Raw genomic sequence first — 11613 nt, 5'->3', positions numbered from 1 at the left:
TTTTTCTAAGGCAGAATTGACGGACCTGCGGGCCGGGGACGCTGGACAGTACGCATGCTGGATGCAGGCTGCCGGCCGGCCGCTGCCTCCTGTTGCCCTTGTCTCGCTAACAGGTAAGACAATCTCTGTTGTCAACAATAAGACATGGCATTCGGGGGGGGGGGAGGGGGCACTTTTCCTTCTTTTATGTACAACCACATTAGGCGTAACTGTAACTACGCATAACAATAGACAACAAATGAGTAGGAGCTGCGGTACTAGGTGAAACGTGGAAATAATTGATGGCCACTTTATTGCTTAAAAGTCACTTGTATGACCACTCTTTCTATTTCTTAGTTGGTCGAATGTCCTACGTGTAATGCAGAAGATGTGGGTTCGAGTCCACTGATTCACTTTTATCGCCATTTTCTTTTCTATGTCTGGAAGAGCTTACTGTATGAACTTAACATATAGGCGTTCTTACCACATCATGATCCACGTTTGACAGCGTTGTTTCGGCGTGATTTTCGTGTTCACCTTCATTATTCTTGCTACGTTTATTTGTAATAACTAATATTTTCAGTAGCCTGCAGCTCTTCTTACCAAAATTGTGTTCATTCATATTATAAATGAACCGTAAGACTCCCATTGGCACCGCTTACTTTTACACCTATTTTTAATTTATTTTACCTTTAGCTTCTGTCATAAGAAAACCTCTTTATACATTTTTTAGTATTATCGCTTGCGTTACAATGGTCTTAAATATACCAGCCACCAGTACCTTGTACTGTACCTACTAAACGGACAGACAACTACAACTTGAAGCATGGAGGCAAGACATTGCACGATGCGTCGCGAATAAGCTGGACGCAACCAATCTTTCTTTGGTACAGTGTCTGCAGCCCCCATGACTGTGACACCAGGTTCCTGCCTAACGCTGTTTTGTCGTCCTCCGCCTCCATCTGCAGCGAAGCAACTCATTGCGGGTCGCTTCGAGTGGCGTCTCAACGGAAGCTTAAGAGCAGTCACTCGCAAGGCTGGAAGAGTAAGCATCGGTATTTATTTATTCACCTTCAAAGTGTGGTTCTGGGACGGGAAACCCCACTTATCAATCAATCACCTTCTAAGTGCGGATACCTTCAGGCGCTTGGCTTGTCCACCCATACATATCATGGGGCGTTATCACGATCACGGTAGAGCGCCAAATAAATGTTGCTTGGAAGAAAATACAGCAAGGGCACTGCCCAACTGACCCAGATGTCAACGCTTCCCGGCTCACAACAAACCACAAAAGGCTAGCTCTGCTCAAACTTAAGTTAAAATGAACGAACGAGGTCTAAAATAATACAAATAATAAAAATGACCAAGTAATTGCTTAATTAACCTAAATTCAGACGTTTGGGATACGTAAGATTGACTTCTGCGCATGGTGTCAAAGAGGAGGCCGCTGCCCTGACGGGTGAGTGAGTGCCCCTCCCCCTGCACCTCCACGTGGCCACATTCTACTCGTGCCGGGGAAACCCTACGTGCTTACTTCGAATATTGGCGTCATTGAAGCTTCGGTAAACGCAGCAGTGGGGACTCTGCGAACGGAAATCGCCGGGTGCCCTCACTTCGCACTTCCCGAGGTTTCACAGCAGCATAGCTGCCACACGTTTTTTTAATTAATCACTGATGCCCTATTTCTACATTTAATTTTTATTGTGATAGTAAATATACGTGAGAGGCGCATTCTTACCGTCATTGTCATGTTGCATTTAAAGTCGAAATTGAGAACATCGCCCCGAGTTGGTTAGATTTTCTATGCGATCGAATGCTTACAAAGGCGGCAGATGGGCATCACACAAGGAGAGAATAAACACGCCGGTTGACTTTGTGGGTGAGGGAACATGATGGAGGGCCGGAGAAGAGAGCTGCGTCACTTGAGCAGCAACTGCGGACATTCGTCAAAAGGGCGCGCTCGAAGATGTTATCCGAAAAGAGAAAAATAGACGTCTCATGTGTTTGGACTTAGCGTGCTTTGACGGCTGTCTTCGCGTTGAAGCGGCAAACAGCATGAAAAAACCGCTTTGCTCATTCGAGTGGCCGTGTTCTCTCAAGCAAGCGTTTTGTTAAGTTATGCCAGATCACGTCCTAATGAAGTTAACTTCGTGTAGCATTCCCTGCGGTACCAAACTGGGACTTTTTGTCTCTCTTTTCTAAATAAAGTTTAGGGACTCTGGAAATGCGGGAAACAGAAGCCTTGAACACTTTTTTTTTTCTATTTCTCTTATTTTGATGCCATGGGTGTAGCCTGGGAGTGGGTGGTTAAAACCCCTTTCGAAAATTTTCGATTTTGCTTGTGTTCATATGCATGTACACATAGAAACGCAAGAATGAACACACATCAAATATGGTGATTCCCCCCCCCCCTCCAGAAAAAAATTTCCGGCTACACCCTGGTTTGATGATTGAGAGCTGTCATAACGAAACGGGAAACTAAAAGCTAGGAACTGCTGCCGCCAGTGAGTTCCGCGAATCGACCTTAGATCACGTCTCTTTATTGCGCAGCACGAATTCATAAAACGTAATCTTTCTCTGGGGGTGAAGTTCCTATCATGTTACTGTACTCTGTCGGCAGAGAAAGCCGAAAAAATATGTATAACCCATTTCCAGTCGGTGGTGCGCACAAAAGCTTCACTGCACTGCATAGTTGTGCAGTGAAGCTTCCACAAAATTTGGCGAGTGTACAAGGAGGAGCATTGTCGCACTCCTGAAGCGACTTCATTCGTATACATAAAGCCGAAACTGTACGGACGTTTCACCGTGCAAGCTCACTATTTTTCCTTTCGGTGGTGCTGCAAATAGGCAGTATAAAAAAGTAATCCCAATACTAGAACTATGTTACAATGTGTTTCTTTCATTTAGTATCATTACTGACGATTAGGGTAGCTGTTTTGGAGCGTGATATGCTTTCCCACTACGAAAACTCGATGCTAGACAGTACGCAAGGCTTCGGCAAAGCAGGCGTGTTTTGTTCGTGCGTATCGCATAACCTTATTTCCAGCGTCACGACAGAATTGTGCGCAAGAAGTAGCGCAATTAAAACGCGGGGACAGTGTTTAGCGAGCCAATACGCTTCCGTGACGCTCGTCGCCGAGGGACCAAGCTCTCATGTAGCACGCTACCGACGCGGATCGTGGCAGCTAAAGGCTCATTAAGCTTTCCTAAAACGTTCGGGTTTCCTAATCAGATTGTGCACGCATACGCTTATAGATGGCTGCGGCTCTTAACGACAGAGGAATGCAGACTTATCTCCACTTTGCATGAATAACTGGAGCATTATGTTAAAAAAAGCACCAAGTTTAAAAAAAGGCGAATGACAGTTTGAATGCGTGAAATCGACGAAGTTCGTAAACAAGTGGACTTTATTGTTCTTCATATTCATGTGATGACAGTTCCAGCAAACATGGAATAATTAGCTCACGACATACTATTTGCGTAGGCCCTAGTCCACTACTTCTTGCGCGCTGTACGTGGACGCACTTGCGAAGAGTAAAAAAAAAAAGCGAGCAATGGCAAATAGAGATGTGGTGGTAGTGCCAAAGTGTGATGCTGAGCTAGCGCACTGGAATCGTTTGGAACGAAAGTACCGAAATTATGTAGCAGGTCTGATGCACTGGAAATAAGGCTATTGAAGGGAAAAGGTGGAACTGAGAGGACGCGATAGCGCAAATGTTCAACAAAAGGTTTTATTTGGAATTGAGCCACAAACTGATGACTCGAGTATGCTACAGCAAGCGCAGTGCGTTTTCAACGGCGTTTTGGTTCCATAGAAATACGCATGGGCCGGTTCTCTCGTATACAGCACGACAGAGTGGTCTCAATGACTTGACATTTGTGCCCCTTCACGATTCTTGTAGGGTGACTCGTTCACAATAAATTTTCTGATAAAGAGAGTGGAGGAGTGCTTATGCAACCATGATCAAGCCCTTTAAATATGCCGCATATGCTATTGCTCTTGCTAGTTCACAGTTATGTCTCAATCAATTAGTATCTAGGTCAGTAACGAAAGCGTTTTGCAACCGCACGTTCTGGCTACACTCTGCCTTGATGCTTGGGAGCTCTCAAACGAAAACAGAAAACTGAAAGCTAGAAGTTCTTGCAGCCATGAATCCCGCAAATCGACCTCTGATAATGAGCTGTTGTAGAAGTGTGGGCTTGTTGGTATCGTATCATGAATAGTTTTTCTTAAGCGTGAGTATGAAGGCATGGAGAAAGTAAGATGCAGCAAAAAAATCACAGCATATCCACGGAGTGAATGATGGTGAACGAAACGAAGCGTCCATCCGTCCATTCATCCGTCCATCCATCCATCAGAGTGTCCGTCCGTCTGTGAATGCATCCATGTGTCCGATCGTGCTCGAGAATTATTCCTGGTGCAACACCAGGAAGCAATATTTTCGTATCCTGGCTTTGGTACGGCGCTCTTCTAATCTTTCATTGAGGCAACGTTTGCTATCAATAGAACTCTTTATCCTCTTCCAGAAACGTTAACCAGCATTTATGAAGGAAGAAATTTGAAAGAAAGCTGGTTATTCTATATTCTTGATGCATAAAATAGTTACACGAAGCTTAGAAGCGTTTACGCCCCGTACGTACTCTCTTAGTCATTGGGATGCAAACACCGCAAAAACCACGACAGCTAACTAGGGGACACTCGACGCAGGCATCTGTGTCGGTGTACACTTCAAGTTTTGCTCGTGTCTCTCTCTCTCTCTCTCTCTCTCTCTCTCTCTCTCTCTCTCTGTTTAGACTAGCACGTCCTCGTATGAACGAGCCCGTGTAATCGCAACTTCTTAAGCTCTTCTTGTTCGTCGTGTTGCTAAGTTACAATGCAAACAACGCCGACTCAAGCCTCTCGAAACCGGCCAGATCACTTGTGGAGTTTCTCATCTCGCTCCCTGCTTTCTTCACTGAGCATAGCGTCTCGCTTGCTGAGACGGGCGATGTTTCCTTTTTTCCCGCTCTCCTTTACGCTCAGAACTTCTAGCTATGCGTCATTCTCGCTGACCTGGCTCTGAATACGCAATGGCTGGTAATCGATAACCTCACCGTTCTCAACGGTCTCGGCTCGTTGGTGGAAACGTGGCCAGCGCAGCTGAGTGAAGGCGGCAAACCGCAGCCCCCGACTTTTTTTGTGCAGTGTATTTCTGCATGCGCAGCGCTAGAGGATCGCTTAACGGGCGTGCACCATTTACAGCTGCGCTAAGGCAAAACTGAAATCCTCACTGCTGTGTAGGCAACACAGATGCACCTGACTGCCAGTTTACTGCTTTACGTTTTGATTATAAGCAACTAAGGATTACAAGCCAGCAACTAAACAGCTAAAGGTTATAAGAAACTAAGCAACTAAGGTTTTGGATTTTCGCGGGACGAATTGTTATCGGCTGCTTATTACAAACCTTTCTCGATATTAAAGAAAGAAATGAAACATGAAGAGGATATTCACACACAAAAAATCAATGAAAATTGTTTGATGCAAACTGCTATGTGAAGCAGTAGCTGGTCATGCTATGCTCCAGAAACAGTAGCCAAAGGCAGCCAAATCTATACAATGTTACCAAATGTTATCCTGTTTTTGTATGCGTTTAGGGACCTCTCACTTCTCAGTTAAAAGCTGCGAAATGCTCCTCATTTATTTTGTTTTCTCAGGAATAATCCACATGACTGTTTAAACAGTGTGTTTTCTGTAGATATAGATGATGACTTTTATATGATACTTTACTTCTATTCAATCTGGGAATTCACAGGCTGTTTCTCAAACACTTGTTGGCATTGCGTAGTTGTCTGGCATAAAGAAGAACTATTTGATCTTTAATTGAAAAAAAATGTCATAATAAACGTTTTTTGCCATGAAAAGAACGTTATAAATCAGTATAGGTATAAGATGAAAGCAGGGTAGGCACACCGCCTGGAAATGCTTGCACTGCCTTGCCATGGTGTCACAGACATCCACACAGCTATCCACAAGAGTTGGAAGTGTGTGCTTGTTAGTATTGTATCATGAATAGTTTGTCCTAAGCGCGAATTTGAAGGCAAGAAGTAAATAAGAGGCACCAAAGAAATCGCAGCATATCCACGGGATGAATAATGATGAGAGGGGCGAAGCGTTGGTCTGTCCATACATCAGTGTGTCCGTCCATCCGTGCATACGTACATGCGTCCGATCGCGTTCGAGATTGCAGACGGAACGTGGGTAACACCGACGAGACGCGAGACAAGGAAGCCGAGTGCAAGCGTCTTCAACGCGCCCGCCACTCTGCTCCATCCATGGCCCACCAATGATCCGCTACGTACGTCGACTATCCAGGAGACTGAAAGAGGCACTCGTTCACACGCACCCGGCCGCGGTGGTCTAGTGGCTAAGGTACTCGGCTACTGACCCGCAGGTCGCGGGTTCGAATCCCCGCTGCGGCGGCTGCATTTCCGATGGAGGTGGAAATGTTGTAGGCCCGTGTGCTCAGATTTGGGTGCACGTTAAAGAACCCCAGGTGGTCGAAATTTCCGAAGCCTTCCAATACGGCGTCTCTCCTAATCATATGGTGGTTTTGGGACGTTAAACCCCACAAATCAATCAATCAATCAACTCGTTCACACGCTATGCATATGGCGCGTGGGTAACACCGACGAGATGCGAGTCTAGGAAGCCGAGCGCAAGCGTCTGGGAACTCGCTCGCCGCTCTGCTCCGTCCATGTGCCACCAACGATCTGCCACGTACGGTGACTATTGAGGAGACTGAGAGAGGCACTCGTAGGCAAAGCGCGCGCAGCAGCCAGTCGGAGAGTAGCGGCACTTCTGAGAGTAGCAGAAGAGTAACGCCATCTAGGATTTGAGACGAGAAATGGACATCCATTTTTTGCCTTTTTTATCGTCTCTTCTTATCTCGGTTACGTGTGACTAGTCAAAGCTTATACTATAAGTTCGCCCCTAAAACACATGGTACTAAGTTCCAAGAATGTTTTGTTATCGAAAACGAGATCGTGATTGTACACTCAGCTTTATGAGTTTCTGTCACATGAACTTGTGAGATAGTCAAAGTGAAAGTTTAGTACAGGATAGCCCACATTATGCGCAATATTTTCAGTTATTTATCTGATTGAGCCGTCGAACGCTTAGTGATAGACGCATGTTTTTATCTGGGAAGCATACACCAGTTAGCCGTCGTTGGCGCTCTCTGATAAGTAGCTGACATATTTGCACGTGCATAGGCAGCAGATTCAACAACATAGGAAAAGTCGATCATAGCTTTTTTGCTGATAGTTTAATGATACTTTGGTTGAAGTCACTGACGGAAAGCTTTGAACAAGTAAACTGCAAATATGAGCGTAATATTTGTGTTCACTAAATATGCGCTCTCTGAGAAGCTAAATCATTCACTCCTAAATGTTGGTGTTTATTATTATTTTTTTTTGTTGCAGATGCTAACTTTGTACTTGCCTGAAGTAAGTGAAGCTGATAGTGGCAACTGGGAATGTACTTTTACCGGACAAGATCAATCATGGACGCTTGCAGAATTTCTTCTTGAAGGTAAACGCTAGCAATAGATAATCTTTACGATATAATATTCATACAGCCATACGCCTGCACGAATATAGAGAGAGTTGAAACTTTAGAAGATAATTTCCGTCTTATTGATTTGTACAATGTGTCTGCTGAATGTTTACCCGCCAAGGCATTTCAATCTTTATTTCGTTCCTCGGGATTTCAAAATCTCAGCTAGCCGTTTCCGGGGCTTCATTTTGTTTGGGTGAAATACAAAAGCTATTACCTAGTGCTCCACTCTCATTGCACATCCGAGCATCCCGGTGACTTAAAATTATTCTGAATTTACAATCTTCGTCAGCCTTGTGTTTCTTTTGGCTGCTCCAATCACTCAATCAATCATTCACTCAATCGACTAATCAATGAATTGATCAATCAATCAACCAGTTAGTCGGTCCGTCAAATTTTTCGCTTATGTGTTCGTATTTCTCGGTGGTTTCGCGGAATATTGCGGAGTCAGGTCTGCATTGTCTTTGTTATGGGGTTTCGCGAACTTGTATTCCTTGTCTAGACCATCCAAAAATTTACTCTACGCTGAGATGATGCCATGATTGACATCACCAAACGTTTCGGCACTTTGTTTTAAGATAGTACCATACAGCCAGATCAACCTTCACTATTTACTATTGGTCAGAAAGATGTTAAATCACAGCCAGACGGACCGTTATTATTTACGATTGGTCAGAAGAACGTAGTATGGAGACAGCACCCTGAGAGCGAATCGACCTGTAGCCTTGAGTACGATGAATAAAGTACAGCTGTTCATCGGTGAACATTGCACTAACTGTATTTCAATGCTGACAGTCCTTCATTGTGAAATCGTTCATGAGTAGAAGCATTTGGTTCTATTCTATTTCTGCCGCAGTGAAAAAGGAGCCGAGAGGGCTGGCCGCCACAGCTATTGCCGCAGCGGTGTTTGTGCAGCTTGCCACATTCTTCTGCTATGGCTGGGCTTGGGTTTGCAGGTAATGCAACGTATACGCGAAGATGGATAAAAAAAAAAAAACACTTGAATAGAGTCCTCTTCCTTACTCGTATTCCCCTCAAATATACAGCGAGCATCGCTGCGCTTCTTTTCAGTGAGATTGGTTGGATTACTATGTAATGTAGACGTCATAGCGATTGCCTCTATTACAACATCCACTAGAGGCCTTTCTTTGTCATTTATAAGACTTGACGCATAACAACCTATCACGCTAAAGCCTTACGGCACCTTGCAATGTGCAGTTGGACAACCAGAAGGCGTCATCACTTATCTCCCTGTAAGTGAAAAAAAGATATGCCATTGGCAATGACGCATCACTATTTACATTGAGTTTCATTTGTTTCTTAAATGACTGCTTTTGGTGAACTTTTCGAACTTTTCACGTTGTGAAACTTGAAGAGAGATCCAGTGTATTCAGGATGCTCAGTGCAACTCAAAGTAAAAAAAAAAAAGGAAGTTAGTAAGTACAAGGGTGGACGACAGCCTGATGGCTAAATTTCATTTGGTTTATGTTAAACACTCCTAACGCATTTGTATACCAATTCACTGAAACTGCACACTCGTGAGTATAAATAATGTAAAATTTCATTGAAGCCAATATGCTGAAATACGTTCTCCAGAGCCTTGCGAAATTCAAACGCATCTTTATTAACATTCGAGAGCTTTACACCAGGAGCATTTCAGTCAATCACCCTTTCCATTCTGTACGAATAGAGGGCGCACATTTTTTTCTTTCCTTGGTAGTGCAATGTGACGGGTCTCGTTGTGGCCCCTGGTCGATTGGTCATTCCTCGTTTCATCTTTACATCACGCTATGGCAAACTAAATGAACAAATTTTAAGACTGCAGCATCCAGTGGCCGTACTTCAGATGCCTCCGCAAACGCGAAGTTAGACAGTCGGCGTCACCCAGCGTCAGCCCTACTGGTGCGAAAAATGTGTGACTGCGTGATGACGTCATTATATTACGTCTTCGGGGTGTCGCATATAAGCAAAATCTCGGACATCATGTAATTGAGTAATCGTAAGACATCGTTGTTTTCTCCACGGTAAGCTGATCACGGAGGTTGTGGGAAACCAACAAAGGCGAAAACTTGCGATGCCTTCAATCTTAGAGGCGATTCAAGACCATTGCGTCAAAGTCAGTACACTGTATGAGAAAAAAAAAAAACACTGCTATGACCTTCGAGTCATCTTAGACAAAGCCATAAGAAAAACTGGGAGTGTTTCAAACGCTTACCGTAGCAACCGAAAAAATACCGCCAGGCCTGTGTGTAATGCGCAGCAAAGTCCCAGCGAAAGATGAAAGAACGGCCTTTCAGAGCCTTTGTTAAACACTATTTGAGTAACTGCTACAAGCACACTTACAGGGTACCCACTATGTCAAAAATGATTATAATTTTTGTACAGACATTCACTATGCTATCGCACGTCATTATTTGGTGAAGCGTTATACCCAATACACACTTGCAAGTAACGCTGTGCAATTTTTTGATGCTGTGGCTGACGACAATGAAAAATGATGTCTAATGCTAATGTAATGGACTGTACCTTTTGACAACACACTCGTTACGCAAGTCGCATTTTGTGAACCTTTGTTGTCCCTTTGCGTTCTAAACGGTTTACTACACACATTAATGCGATTTCTTTCCCGACACCAAGCCTGTATATAGGGTCAGTTTGCAGCAGAGTTCCAGCATCGGCATAGCTTGGTGGTGGAATACTGGGCCGGCGCGCAGGGGACCTTGGTTCTAATCCCGTTGTGTCCTTAGTATCTCGCTTTGTGCGATAGTGGTTACGGACGCAGGCGGTGGCGGAGGACAACTACGGTGGACAACTATGAGATCATGGCGTTGTGATCTCATAACAGCTTGCGCTGTAAAATCGGTCCGTATGTTCACGAAGGTATTTCTGTTCGCTTGAGCATCAAGTGATCACAATGGCTCACTTGCTGCTCAATGTGGCCAACTTGGTGCGTAGCGCACCTCCGTTCCACGACTCGTCTACTGCATCCTTCCTTTCCCATCGGACGTAAGACAAACGTGGTCTCGGTTGGCCAACACACATCTGTTTCGACGTACAGAGATCACATGTTTTTCCCTTATCGTCCCGAGGTTCAAACACGCTGAACAGCAGCAGCGTACGCAAACACGAAGGACGCATAAACCTCCGGTGCCTGCGACTTTGTTTTCCTTCCAAACATGTGTCGTCTTCAGCAGAGAACATAGGGGCGCCAGTCTTTTATTTGCATAAAATATTCGAGAACACGTCTTGACGACCCTCGATTCTGCACCAGAAAGATGTCCCTATTTTTTATTATTTTGTTCCTTACCTTTTTAAAGTGAACTGAAAAAAAGAAATTGTGGTGAACATAATATTCTTTTCATTGATGGCGTTGCTCTTGAATAGGTTTCGGGCGGCGCTAAAATGTAATTTATTCAAGAAGAAAGACGAACGCGAAAGAGAAATTTGCCCAGGTCGCGTTATTGTGGCACTTTGAAAGCAAAACAGAGCGACATGAGTTTTTTTTTTTTTTTCGTCACAAATGGGGTACGATATAGTGTATGACAGGGTAACTCCGTATTACCGTAAACACCCACGCTAACGTGAAAGCACCTGGTTTGCCACTATGTGAACGACAACCACGCACACTTTCTTCTTGTTCCTAACCGAGTCAGATTGCTGTCATGAGCTCTTGTATTCTCTTGCGTGATGTAATTCTAAGTCAAAAGCATATTGGTATTTTCATGACTACTGGTTCGCGGTTGTAGTCTGAGGTCTTGCCGAACGCAACCTTTTTTCGCGGTGAGCCGTTTACTGGCGAGTTGTAGTGGTACATTATGTATACAATTTGTCTCTGTTTTTACACATGTGAGATTAACATGCACAACACTCGCTTTTGACAGGTGCGTTGGCGCTCTTAAGGATAGCCGTGAGGCGCACGACTTTCCAAGATAGTCATAACGCGGCTTTCCGAAAGAGTCCAAACATGATTCTCCAAGAGAGAGTCGTAACACGACACCCCCCCCCCCCCCCACAAAAAAAAAAGAGAAGAGTCATTGATT

The sequence above is a fragment of the Rhipicephalus microplus genome, chromosome 4 (assembly GCF_043290135.1).
Source record: "Rhipicephalus microplus isolate Deutch F79 chromosome 4, USDA_Rmic, whole genome shotgun sequence".
Lineage (NCBI taxonomy): Eukaryota > Metazoa > Arthropoda > Arachnida > Ixodida > Ixodidae > Rhipicephalus > Rhipicephalus microplus.
This window is presented reverse-complemented; position numbering follows the sequence as displayed.